Below are 14,233 nucleotides of genomic sequence, written 5' to 3'. Positions count from 1 at the left end.
CTTCATGCAATATGTGCCCTCCATAATACCCACCACCAGACTCACCCAATCCCCCAAACAAAACTCTCATTTTTTTTCTCAGAGTCATCTGTCTCTCATGCTTTGACTCCCCCTCCAATATCTCCCAACTCATTTCTCCTCTCTATCTCCCAATGTCCTCTGTGTTACTCCTGAAGCTTCACAAGTAAGTGAAACCATATGATAATTGACTCTCTCTGCTTGAATTATTTTATTCAGCCTAATCTCTTCCAGTCCCATCCATGTTGATACAAATGTTGCGTATTCATCCTTTCTGAGGAAGGCATAATATCCCGTTGTATATATGGACCATATCTTCTTTATCCATTCATCTTTTGAAGGGCTTCATGGTTCTTTCCACAGTTTAGCAACTGTGGCCATTGCTGCTATGAACATTGGGGTACAGATGGCCCTTCTTTTCACTACATCTGTATCTTTGGTGTAAATACCCAGTAGTGCAACTGCAGGGTCATAAGTGCAATTGCAGGATCTCTTTTTAATGTTTTAAGGAATCTCCACACTGTTTTCCAAAGTGGCTGGACCAATTTGCATTCCCAGCAAGAGTGTAAGAGGGTTACCCTTTCTCCACATCCTCTCCAACACGTGTTGCTTACTGTCCCAGAAATGGACCTTCAGCTCTATGGTCAAGTGGCCAACTCTTGATTTTGGCTCAGGTCATGATCTCACAGCCCTGGGATTGAGCGCCATGTAAGGCTCGACAGTCAGCAAGGAGTCTGATGGAGCACTCTCTCTCTCCCTCAGTCCCTCTCCCTACTCAGTCTCTCTCTCTCTCTCTCTCTCTCTCTCTCTCTCTCTCTATCTCTGAAATAAAAAAACAAAAGTTTCTACAGCTGACGTCAAAGAAGTCATTGCCTGTGTTCTCCTCTAGGATTTTGATGGTTTCCTGTTTCACATTTGGGGCTACTACCCATTTTGAATTTATTTTTTGTGTATGCTACATGAAAATGGTCCATTTTAATTCTTCTGCATGCTGCTGTCCAGTTTTCCTGAAAACTTTTGTTGAAGAGACTGTCTTGTTTCCATTAGATATTCTTTCTTGCTTGGTTGAAGATTAGTTAAGCATATAGTTTTGGATCCATTTCTGGGTTCTCTATTCTGTTCCATTGATCTATGTGTCCGTTCTTGGGACAGTACCATACTAACTTGATCACTACTAATCTGTAATATAGCTGAAGTCCAGAATCATGATGCCTACAGCCTTGCTTACTTTTTCAAGATCGCTTTGGCTATTTGGGGTCTTTTTGTGGTTCCATAAAAATTTTATAATTGTTTGTCTTAGTTCTGTGAAAAACGCTGTTGGTACTTTCAAAGGAATTGCATTAAATGAGTTGATTGTTTGAAGTGGTAAAGACAATTTAACAATATTTGTTTATCCAGTCGATGAGCATGTACTGTTTTTAATTTCCTTATGTTATCTTCAATTTCTTTCAGAAGCGTTTTAAGGCTTTCAGAGTACATTGTACCTCTTTGGTTAGGTTTACTCTTAGGCATCCTATGGTTTTGATGCAGTTATAAATGGCATTGATTCCTTCACTTACACTTCTGGTGGTTCATTATCAGTTTATAGAAATGCAACAGATTTCTGTATGTTGGTTTTGTATTCTTTTTTTTTTAAGATTTTTATTTATTTATTTGACAGAGAGAGATCACAAGTAGGCAGAGAGGCAAGCAGAGAGAGTGAGAGGGAAGCAGGCTCCCCGCCGAGCAGAGAGCCCGATGCTGGACTCGATCCCAGGACCCTGAGATCATGACCCGAGCTGAAGGCAGTGGCCCAAACCACTGAGCCACCCAGGCGCCCCTGGTTTTGTATTCTGTGACTTTGCTGAATTCATATATCAATTCTAGCCATTTTTTTTTTTTGATGGAGTCTTATGGGTTTTCTACACAGAGTATCTTGTCATCTGCAAAGAGTGAGTGTCTGACTTCTTCTCCACTGGTTTGGAAGCCTTTTATTTCTTTTTCTTGTCTAATCATTGATGCTAGAACTTCCAGTACTATGTTAAACAATAGTGGTAAGATTGGACATCCATGTCTTGCTCTTGACCTTAGAGGAAAATTTCTCAGTTTTTTCCCAGTAAGGATAATTTAACTTGGGTTTTTCATGTATGGCCTTTATGATATTGAGGCATATTCCCTACATCCCTACTTTGCTGAAGGTTTCTATTGAGAACGGATGTTGTACTTTATCAAACACTTTTTCTGCAACTATTGAGAGGAGTGTATGGTTCTTGTCCTTTCTTTTATTAATGTGGTGTATCATGTTAATTGATTCATGAATATTGAACCACCCTCATAGCCCAGAAGTAAATCCCATTTGATCGTGGTGAATGATCTGTTTAATCTACTGTTGGATTTGATTTGCTATTATATGGTTGAGAATTGTTTGCATCCATGTTCACTAGGGATATTGATCTGTAATTCTCCTTTTTAGTGGTGTCTTTAGTTTTGGGATCAAGGTAATGCTGGCCTCATAGATTGAGTTCCAAAGTTTTCCTTCCATTTCTGTTTTCTGGAATAGCAGGAGAAGAATAGGGATTAACTCTTCTTTAAGTGTTTGGTAGAATTCCCCTGTAAAGCCATCTTCCCCAGGCTTTTGTGTGCTGGGAGATTTTTGCTTACTGATACATTTTCTTTCCTGGTTATTGGCTTGTTCCAGTTTTCTATTTCTTCCGGTTTCAGTTTTGGTGTCTATATGTTTCTAGAAATGTATCCTTGTTTTCCAAATTGCCCAATTTCTTGGCATATAATTTTCCATAATATGCTCTTATAATTGTTTGTATTTCTGTAGGGTTGGTTGTGATTCCTCATCTCTCATTAGCGATTTTACTTACTAGCGTCCTTTCTCTTTTTTTTTTTTTTTCAGTAAGTCTGGCTAGCAGTTTATCAATTTTATTAATTTTTTTCATAGAACCAGATCCTGGTTTCATTGATCTGTTCTACTAGGTTGTTTTGTTTATTTATCCACACATCTTTATTATATCCTTCTTCACTGGCTTTAGGCTTCATTGGTGGTTCATTTTCCAGCATCTTTAGGTTTAGGGTTAGATTTTGTATTTGAGATTTTTCTTGCTTCCTGATGTAGGCATGCTTTGCTATATATGTCCTTCGTATGACCTCTTTTTCTGTTTCCCAAATGTTTTGTATCATCGTGTGTTCATTTTTCATTGTTTCAATGTAATTTTAATTTCTTCTTTTATTTTTTGGTTGATGCTTTCATTCTTTAGTAGGATGTTATTTATCTCCACGTATTTGTGGCCTTCCAATTTTTTTCTTGAAATTGACTTCAAGTTTCATAGCTTTCAATAGGCATGGTATGATAACAGTCTTTTTGTACTTACTGAGAATGATATGGGACCTGATATGGGACCTGAATTCATATATCAATTCTAGCCTTTTTTTTTTTTTTTTTTCATGGAGCACTGGGTGTGATGCATAAACAATACAGTCTGGAACACTGAAAATAAATTTTTAAAAAAGGCTACTTGAGGGGAAAAAAAGAAAATCATAAGGAACATTGGGGGTACATGTGGTCCTTCTTCTCAGTAAATCTGTATCTTTGGACAAACCATGAGAGACTGTGGACTCTAAGAAACTGAAGGTTTTGAAGGGGAGAGGGTTGGGGAGATGTTGAGCCTGGTGGTGGGTATTAAGGAAGTCCTCACCTGAAGGAGGACAGAATGGGCTCTGGTGGCCAAAGAGAAAACAGGTTCTTCTAGTTGGAAATCTGAAAGGTTTCCATGAGGGAATATATGTACTTTGTTTTCTTCTTTTTGCTTCCAGAGCTCCTGTGATATAATGTTATTATGCTTTATGGGGTCACTGAAGTCTCTAAATTTACTTTTGTGATCCAGGACTTCTCTTTTCCTCTTCTGTGAAGTTGCATGATTTTCCATAATTTAGCTCTATACTGCTTATTCTTCCTCTGCTTCTTCCAATCAGATTCAAAATTCAGGTATTCCATTTTTCATTTTGACCTGATCAGTTTCTAGTTCTTTTATTTCAGTGGTGAGGGGCCCCTTGATGTCTTTTAAGCTTTCCTCAAGCAGAGCTAGTATTATTAGTATGATTGCTTTAAATTCAGCATAAGGCATATTATATCTGTTTTGATTAGATCCCTGGCTGTGACCTTTCTTTGTTATTTCTTTTGGGACGAATTCTTCCATCTTGGCATTTTTTTAGGTCTCTGTCTTCTTCTGTATGTTTGCAAAGCCTGTGACATTTACTATTCCTGAAAGTAATGGTGTCTGCCCTGTGTACTCTGCTGCTGTATTTTGGCTGCTCTTTCCCACAGTTCAGTCTTCTGCACTTTCTCCTTGTGCTCTATCCCAGGTGGCCCACTGAGTTTTAAAACTCCAAACTTTAAGGACCTGGCATGGCATGGTGACCACTTGTTCTCTGTGACAGGGTCTTGTCCTGCTGGACCTACTGCAACTTGACCCAGAGGGGCAATCGCATCAAAGCACAGAAGCATGGGTTTTGCACAACAAATCAAATCAAAGAAACATTGTCCAGGTTAACGACTCTCAATAAGTAACTCTTCACCTGTGCTGAAGTGTGGGATAAAGACATGTTGCCCAGGCTCTTTTCTCCATGAAGAGGCAATTTCATCTTACCCAGGTCACTCCAAGAAGGAGGAATCATCTCTCTGAGTGTGCCAGGGGATTCTCAGTTCATGCCTTTTTCCCCCGGGCTATCTGCCCACCTTCTCCACAGGAGCACTGCAATGCCCCCAGGGCTCCATGCCAACCTTAACACAGACCTCTACAACTCCAGTCTTTGAGTCCCACTGGTTGTAAAAATTCACAGAAAGCAACCTCTTTATTTGTTCCAGCCAATGGCTTTGGGAAAGTGTTTTCCTTGTGCAACCTCCTGTGTGCTCCTCTTCCTTTATCTCATTCTCTCGCTCTCCTTTCTTTATCTCACTTTCTGTGTGACAAGAGCTCCTTTCCCTCCACAGCACCCATGATCTGTTTCTCCCCCAAATGGCAGCTCTGCTCCCCACTAGCAGGATAATGCCTTCTTTTCTCCCTCTAGTTGTGTGCAGTTTGTTCTGTCAATTCTCAGATAGGTATCTTGGGTACTCAAAATGATTTTCTATTAATCTAGTTGTGTTTCATGGTCAAAGAAAGCTTAGGGTCCTCCTACTACTCCACCATCTTAGCTGCCCATCACTGGTATTATTTTAAGATTTTATTTATTTGACAGAGATCACAAGTAGGCATAGAGGCAGGCACAGAGAGAAAGAGAGAAGAGGAAGGAGGCTCCCTGCTAAACAGGGAGCACATGTGGGGCTCAATCCCAGGACCCTGGGATCATGCCTCGAGCTGAAGGTAGATATTTTAACCCACTGAGGCACCTAGGTGCCTCTGCTATTTGTTTTTACCTAAGTGCTAAGTGTGGTGATTCTTTGAGCAAAGTCTAGGATAATGTTGTCAACAACATCTCAACGAGTATAACAGGATGAAGACAAATGTATATATATGTATTCTGCAAGAGGAACTATGAATTCTTTTAAGTCTCCAAGTAAGAAAATCAGTATGTTCATAAGAAAGGGTGTTTATGTTATAATATTATTACTTTAAAGGGGTGGTTAATCCTTTAGCATAAGTCCAGACAACTGGAAGAACTTAGCATTGTGATGTCATCCTCTACAGGTAAATATTCATTAAGAAATACATACATAATTTCATAGTGTACTTTTTAATAATTTGCAGAATAACTTGTCTAACAAGTGTGGGATTTGCAGAGATATATATTTTAGGTCTTTCCCAACAGGACACTGAATTGACAAAAATGATGTACATAGATGAAAAATCCTGTAATAGAAAAAAGAATGGGGACACACTAGTGAATAGAAGATTTTAATGAATTTCTGAAAGGCATAAATTAGTCAAAAATTTAACAAAAGAGACATAGGGCAGTGGAATCTGTAGATGAGAAATGAACAAGAGAAGGCTACCCAGGAAGTCTGAGTTTCTGAGACCCCAAAATCCTATTCCAAACACACCCAACCTAATGTAGGACCAGTCAATATATACACCACACTCATATACTCATGGATTGATGTAAACTGTTTCATTTAAAGAAAAATCCAGTTGGGGAAATAGATCTTATGGTTACTTAAGAAATACACAGTGATTGTTTTTATTGCCATCTTTGGGTCATCCTGTTACATGAGCAAGCAAAAATGTAGATAATTTAAGAAAAAGATCAGCATAATGGGCATGTTATATAGCAAGAGGAATTAAACCACAGACCTATGCAATAACATGGATTCTCTCGTGAAAAGTAGTAACAATGTCTGGACTCTGCTGTATTCACTCCCTTTCCCTGGACTTGAAGGTATCAGTCAGAGAAACAAACACATAGGATTTGACCTCATCTAATCTTGTGATCAGAAACTCCAGAAATACATATTAATATTTGTTTTAAATGCTTTCCTGTTTTGTATCTTTAAACAAACACCTAATTGAAGAGCTTCTCCATGAAGTTGTGCTGTACTCTGTATCATGAGCTAATTCTCATGATAACAAGAATAAGAACAATTCACTTTAGGTGTATGATACTTGTGATTGTCCTGGAAGAAGTTCAAGAAGGTGAACTGGCGTGTCACAGGCACTCCAGGCCTAGTAATCACTCAAAACTCATTACAGTATGAGAATAAGTGATGCATTCTCACTTCTTTTGAAATATTTTTGCTGTCAGTTTCATTTTCAATTTACATATTTTTTTTTCCATTTTATTTATTTTTTTCAGCGTAACAGTATTCATTCTTTTTGCACAACACCCAGTGCTCCATGCAAAACGTGCACTCCCCATTACCCACCACCTGTTCCCCCCACCTCCCACCCTTGACCCTTCAAAACCCTCATGTTGCCCCAACATCCCACCCCTGACCCTTCAAAACCCTCAGGTTGTTTTTCAGAGTCCATAGTCTCTTATGGTTCGCCTCCCCTCCCCAATGTCCATAGCCCGCTCCCCCTCTCCCAATCCCACCTCCCCCCAGCAACCCCCAGTTTGTTTTGTGAGATTAAGAGTCATTTATGGCTTGTCTCCCTCCCAATCCCATCTTGTTTCATTTATTCTTCTCCTATCTCCCTACCCCCCCATGTTGCTTCTCCATGTCCTCATATCAGGGAGATCATATGATAGTTGTCTTTCTCCGATTGACTTATTTCACTAAGCATGATACGCTCTAGTTCCATCCACGTCGTTGAAATATTTTTGCTGTCAGTTTCATTTTCAATTTACATATGTTTTGTAAATAGTTATTTACTAACTCATGGGTTTGAGCCACTGTGCTAAACACTGCAAAGGATTAGAAGAGTACTAGGACTTCTAAAGTATAATCTAAGGAAGTTTATAAACTAAAAGTAAGTATTACTTGACTCTCTCTGCTTGACTTATTTTGCTCAACATAATCTCGTCCAGTCCCGTCCATGTTACTACAAAAGTTGGGTATTCATCCTTTCTGATGGAGGAATAATACTCCATTGTGTATATGGACCACATCTTCCTTATCCATTCATCCATTGAAGGGCATCTTGGTTCTTTCCACAGTTTGGCAACCGTGGCCATTGCTGCAATAAACATTGGGGTACAGATGACCCTTCTTTTCACTACATCTGTATCATTGGGGTAAATACCCAGCAGTGCAATTGCAGGGTCATAGGGAAGCTCTATTCTTAATTTCTTGAGAAATCTCCACACTGTTCTCCAAAGTGGCTGCACTAACTTGCATTCCCACCAACAGTGTAAGAGGGTTCCCCTTTCTCCACATCCTCTCCAGCACACGTTGTTTCCTGTCTTGCTAATTTTGGCCATTCTAACTGGTGTCAGGTGGTATCTCAATGTTGTTTTAATTTGAATCTCCCTCATGGCTAGTGATGATGAACATTTTTTCATGTTTCTGATAATCTCACTTATTTGTGGAGCATAACAAATAACATGGAGGACATGGGGAGATGGAGAGGAGAGGGAGTTGAGGGAAACTGGAAGGAGAGATGAACCATGAGAGACTATGGACTCTGAAAAACAACCAGAGGGTTTTGAAGGGGCGGGGGGGTCGGAGGTTGAGAAATCAGGTGGTGGGTAATAGGGAGGGCACGTACTGCATGGAGCACTGGGTGTGATGCCAAAACATTGAACACTGTTATGCTGTAAATAAACAAATAAAAAAAAATAAGTATTACACAAGAGCATTTGTGACCTAAAAGAATAAAGGAAATATACAATGCCTCAAACAATACTTCTTTGAGGTCATCTGGAAATACATCAAGGAAGCTGTAACATTTAAGATAGATCTTTAACAAAGGACCTTTTTCAATTATAAGTGAAGATGGGTGCAATTAAGAAAGGATTCTTTGTAAAAAGACCTGTATCAACAAAACTGTGTACCTAAGAAGAAAGAGTCCAGAAGGATTTCAGTTAACTCATTTTTACATAACACAGAATCCATTAGTAGTGTTTTAGGAGACTTCAGAGTTAAATCAAGGTTTTGGGGGGATGAATCTCAAGTAATGCCAGGGAAGACAAATGTATATGTCCACAAACATATACAGATATTAAAGGTGGGCATAAAATGACTTTAGGACTGAAGTCATTAACACTAGGGCAATTAAAAATGCAAAAATTGTTTAAGACTAGTCAACATAAGAGTGTCAAAGTGACTCGGTCAGTTAGGTTTCTGACTCTTGATCTCAGCTGAGGTTTTGATCTCAGGGTGGTTAGATCAGCCTCTGTGTTGGGTCCCACACTAGGCACTAGGCGTGGAGCCTACTTTAAGATGACGACAACAACAACAACAACAGTGACATCTGGGTGGCTCCGTTGGTTAAAATCATTTGGTTCTGCCATTGGCTCTGATTATGATCCCAGAGTCCTGGGTTATAGACCTGCGTTGTGTTCCCTTCTGGGTGGAGAGTCCACGTCTCCCTCTGCCCATCTCCCACACTCCTGTGTGCTCTCTCTTCCTCAAATAAATAAATAATATCTTTAAAATTATTTATAACAACAACATACTAATCAACTCATAGCAAATATATAATCTGCCAGGGATATATACAATCTATTAAAATGTATGTAGGTATCTTTGTATATCATTCATTTTGTAAATATACATATATGAATAAAATTTGCATATGCAAATGCATATATACAGTTCTAGGTACACATTACATATATAATAATCTGGTAGAAATGACAATCCATAAAAAGTTGCTGAAGTGGGATATTATTTAGTCAATATTTTGGAAGCAAGAATATCAATTGGATGTAGAAGAAGTAACAAGCTTACAGCAAATGGAAGAAATGAGCAGTCTTAGTGTGAAGACCTCAGTTATAACAGTAGAATGGTGTAGGTAATCAGTGGTGAGAGAGGAAGGGCAGAGGTGAACCTGAAATCTGATCACTCATTATACTTTTTGGTCTCTGTTCACTCAAATACAACCCTGACTCCATTTCAGAATAAATGTAATGTGAGTCTTTGGGATGCATAGCTATATGGTTGTCAGATGTATCATATTCAAATTCTTTTTAAATAAATTACCCTATTTCAATGCTTAATGCATTTATGAAGCCACACTGAAACATGCAAGCATGTGAAATATTTTGTTTCCTTTTAAATTATTGTTATGTCATGAACACTTGATTAAAATTCCCTCTGTTTTGACTACATATACATATATTTGTTTTGTAATCTCACCTTAAGTCATTTAAACATTAACAATTATTACTGCATTAACAATTATTATAAATATTATATAAATATTAACAATTATTACTGCAAAAACTGACCCCTAATCAACACAGAGCAAGTATGTAATCTGTACAGTTTGTCATTCTAGTGAAATGAGAACAGGTAATAATGTGAAATCTAAGACTTTCTCTTCAATATTTTCCTCACTGAATCTATGACTTTCTTATTTCTTAAACTGTAGATAATAAGAGATGTGCTCCACAGGTAGAGAAGGCTTTCTTTATGCCTTGTAGAGACTTCTTTTTTTAAGATTGTAGAGAGAATTAGTGTGTAGGAGACAAGAACTATCAGAATGGTGAACATCTGTATTGACCCAGCAAAAAAAAAATATATATATATATTATCAGGTAATTGATAGAAGGGTCAGTGCAAGAAATCTTAAGCAATGGTATAATGTCACGGTAAAAGTGATGTACTATGATGGAATTACAGAAGGTTAAACTGAATAAGAAAGAACTATGAATTATGGCATGAAGAAATCCACATAAAAGTGACAAAACTAACAAGTGGATGCACAGTGTCTTGGTCATAATCACTGGATAATATAATGGTTTGCATGCGACTACATAACAATCATATGCCATTGTTGCCAGCAGAAAGCATTCCACTGTTATACTTACTGCAAAGGAAAAAAAATTATATCATGCATTGTGAAAAAGATATCATTTTGGTCTTGGCAAAAAAGTTGACCAGCATCTTGGGGGATACTGTGGATGATATCCAAGCATCCACTAATGCCAAACTCCCAAGAAATAAGTACATGAGGATATGAAGCTGAGAGTCATTCCACGTGAGAGCAATTAGGCCAAGGTTCTCCACAATGGTGAGAAGATAGATAACCAAAAACACTAGGAGCAACGGGATTTACCACTGCAGTTCATATGTGAGTCCTGTGAGAATCAAGTCTGTCAGCAATGTTGCATTTCCAAGTCCTTTTCCATGTTCCTTTTCCATATCCTCATGGAGTGTTGTCTGAAATGAAATTTAATAAATTGGGAAAAAGTCACTCAATTTATAACATGAAAATATGGAAAGGAGAGTTGAAATAAAATTATGCACATCAGAATATTATCTCAAATTTGTGTATTGCCTCTCTATTAATTGGAATCTATTTTGAGGGCTTTGAAATGAGTGCAATCATTTCAATTTTTAAAATGTGCAGCTATGAACAGAATTGGAAAAAGAAAATACATTGTAGTACAACCTAAGTTTATGGAAGAGGATCTGCATAACTTGGAACTTTTATGTTTGGGATGTAGGTGTAGGGTAAAGGAAAAAGGATCTTGAAGGGCTTCAGTAAAAAATGAATTAAGTGGCATGTGGAGGGTCATGAACATTATTCATTAGGGAGTAAGCATGCACTGAAACTAAGAGAAAAGAATAGTACTAGTAGATTCTTTTGAAAATGAATATATGGTGTGTAGGAAATAGGCTGCAGAGAGATTGAAATTAGGGACAGCAATACTAGAAAAAAGTTACTACTATTCAGTGTTCTCAAACCAGAACCTATAGTAAAACATCAAATCTATATTTTGCATTAAATGTCTTCCAGATCACACATTCTGGGGAAAGTTTTATGCAAAATATAGATTTGAGGTTTTACTGTAGACATTGATTTAGCTATTCAATTATTAAGGCTAATAATCTGTAATCTATTTGAACTGTAAGTGACCCAAACACATGTGACATGGCTAATCTATATATGATATGATATTGAGATTTGTGGGAAGATGAAGAGACAGATGGAAAGTTTTCAGAAGGTAGATGCAGTGCCTCAGACATTGCAGGATTAGTGAGTGAAGAATGGAAACATCACTTGTCAAATGGGCAGATTCTCATCAAAATTTGATTGAGAACTCAGATGCAGTGGCCAGTTTGTGGACAATCAGTGCATGTGTAGTTTGTAGTTTGAGTCTACTGCAAATCATGAATTCAAAATCATTGGGGTAGACTGAAGGCACAGTTATGTATGACCTATCTATTGGAGAATACATAAAGTGAAGAGAATGGTGAATAACTAAACTGACAACGTATATAGAAGTGGAGGGAAGATACATGACACTTTTAGATAGCCAAACTGATCCTCTTTTCTACCATATAATTTTGATGTCAGCAAATTCTAACACCCATTGTAGGATCCAAAAGTGCTACAGTTGACTTTCCTATCTCCCTGACATCTAGGGTGAGGGAACATGATGTAGGCTTGGCAACTCTACATCACTCACACTAGAGTTGAAATTTGGAATGAGGGAGAAAAAGGGACAAGGACAAAAAATAATCTGAATTGCAAAGGCAGCCGAGGAACAATATGAAGTTTCCAGCAAATGAACCCTGCATCCACAACGGTGATTCTGTCCACGTGAACAGTATATTCTCATACAGCAGTGGTGACAGCAGTCCTCATGGAGTCAATGCTGGAATATAATTTTTGCTATTGGTAGATGGCCATGCTTGCTTCTGTTCCTGCCCATTTTTTCTCAGAAGATTCCTTTAATTTCCCAACATTTCCATGTTAGATCCCATTCAAAAAAATAATTTCTTGTTCAAACTGATAATTCTGACTGGTAGCGAAAAAAGACAGGGAGAGACCAGGAAAGGATGCTGAGCAGAATGATCAAGATGAGTGTCATGAACAAAAAGAGAGAAATATAGTCAAGAAGGTCAAAGAAAATTATGGTACGAATCACTAAAATAAATGCTCTAGTAGGATAAGGAGTGAACAGGTGTGATTAAGCATGGAAACTAAGAGATGACTTTAGTGAGAGCAATTTCTGTCATGTGATGCAGTGGAGGCCAGAGCATAATGATCAGTGAGTGGGAAACAATTGCACAACAGTGAGAAGGGAAGCAAGATTGAATAGTGTGGACAACATTTGTTATATGTCCACTGCGGGTGGACAAATAGAACATTTTTCCTTGATATTGCTTTATTAAAAATTTTCAAAAGAGAGAAATGGAGAGAAAGTCATAAAAAGAAGAAAGAAGACAGCAGAAGAAGTTTGGGTGGGTGAAGATCACAAGATGCAGGAACAGAAATAGGCAGAGAATAATAGACACATGGCTAGTAAGTGTGGGAAAGACAAGCAGAAAAGAAAGATTAAGAATATATCAGGGGTGATTGGGTGGCTCAGTGGGTTAAGAGGCAGACTTTCGATTTCAGTTCAGGTCATGATCTCAGAGTCCTGGGATTAAGCCACACATTAGACTATGCACTCAGTGGGCATCTACTTGAGGATTCTCTCTCTCTCTCACTCTGCCCTTCTACCCACTTGTACTCTCTCTCTCTCTCTTTCTCTCTCTCTCAAATAAAGAAATAAATCTTTAAAAGAAAACAAGAATGTATCAGAGAAAGACTATGGACAACAAAAAAGTAAAGGCCCAGGAATTAGGGATAAATATTTATTTTAACCCTGGGTGTTGTTTAAAGTTGTCAACATTATGAATCTTTTCTTTCCTTTTTTTATTCAAATTTACAAATTTATTTTTCTATGGAATATGTGTATTTAACAGATTTTCTGGCTAAATTTTACTTCACAAACTTTGCTCATAAATATATAAGCACTGCCTGAATGGCTTTTCATATTTAAATTTGCTTTACATTTGCTATAACAGTGATTAGGACTGACTTTTTCTAGAAATCCTTATGGTTTTACTTGAGAACACCTTTTCTCTACCAGTGTTTTCACAGAATAAAATTGAGGCAGAATGGAGTCGAGTACAGGTGATATAATAACAAAGCTACTTATTTCACACGGTAAAGGTATTTTTATTGGAAAAAAAACTGCTTTCTAGGCAATTCCAAATCACCAAATAATGAAAAAAAATTTCAAATTCACTTTGTGTGGGTACTTATTAAACTATAAATGCTGGAAAGAGAAGTGAAGGAGCACCTACTGCCTATTTCCTGCTACATGTGTATAAATAGTCAATAAAATGCTTGCCAGAAGTGGGAGATAGGATAGAGTTAATACACAATTGACTTACCATAAAAGTCTGAATCAAAAAACGTGATCAGTTAAACATAATGGAGCTTTTTTTTTTTTTTTTCAGAATAAGCAGAAAGATTACTGATGTAGGAATCATTATGGAATGCTATTTAAATATAGTTTGAATTGTTTAATACTCTAGTTCATGAATACCCATAGATTCCTTAGAGATATGTTAAGAAATAATAAAATGTTGTTAAAGGAAGTAATTCAGTCTTACAGCTATTTTGCTTAGTAGAGGATAGTCGTTAAGATTTAATATGTAGGGCGCCTGGGTGGCTCAGTGGGTTAAGCCTCTGCCTTCGGCTCAGGTCATGATCTCCGGGTCCTGAGATCGAGTCCCTCATCTGGCTCTCTGCTTGGCTGGGAGCCTGCTTCCTCCTCTCTCTCTCTGACTGTTTCTCTAAAAAAAAAAAAAAAAAAGGGAAAAAAAAGATTTAATATGTAAATT

The 14,233-nt window shown here is 37.7% G+C and overlaps 1 pseudogene; it reads right to left on the bottom strand.

The window, feature by feature from the left end:
• Window positions 1-9,913: 9,913 nt before the first annotated feature.
• On the bottom strand, window positions 9,914-10,750 carry LOC123940760 (annotated as a pseudogene).
• Window positions 10,751-14,233: the final 3,483 nt, after the last annotated feature.

Source organism: Meles meles, chromosome 4 (assembly GCF_922984935.1).
Source record: "Meles meles chromosome 4, mMelMel3.1 paternal haplotype, whole genome shotgun sequence".
Taxonomy (NCBI): domain Eukaryota; kingdom Metazoa; phylum Chordata; class Mammalia; order Carnivora; family Mustelidae; genus Meles; species Meles meles.
Note: the sequence above shows the minus strand (reverse complement) of the source record. Positions and strands in the feature narration are given on the sequence as shown.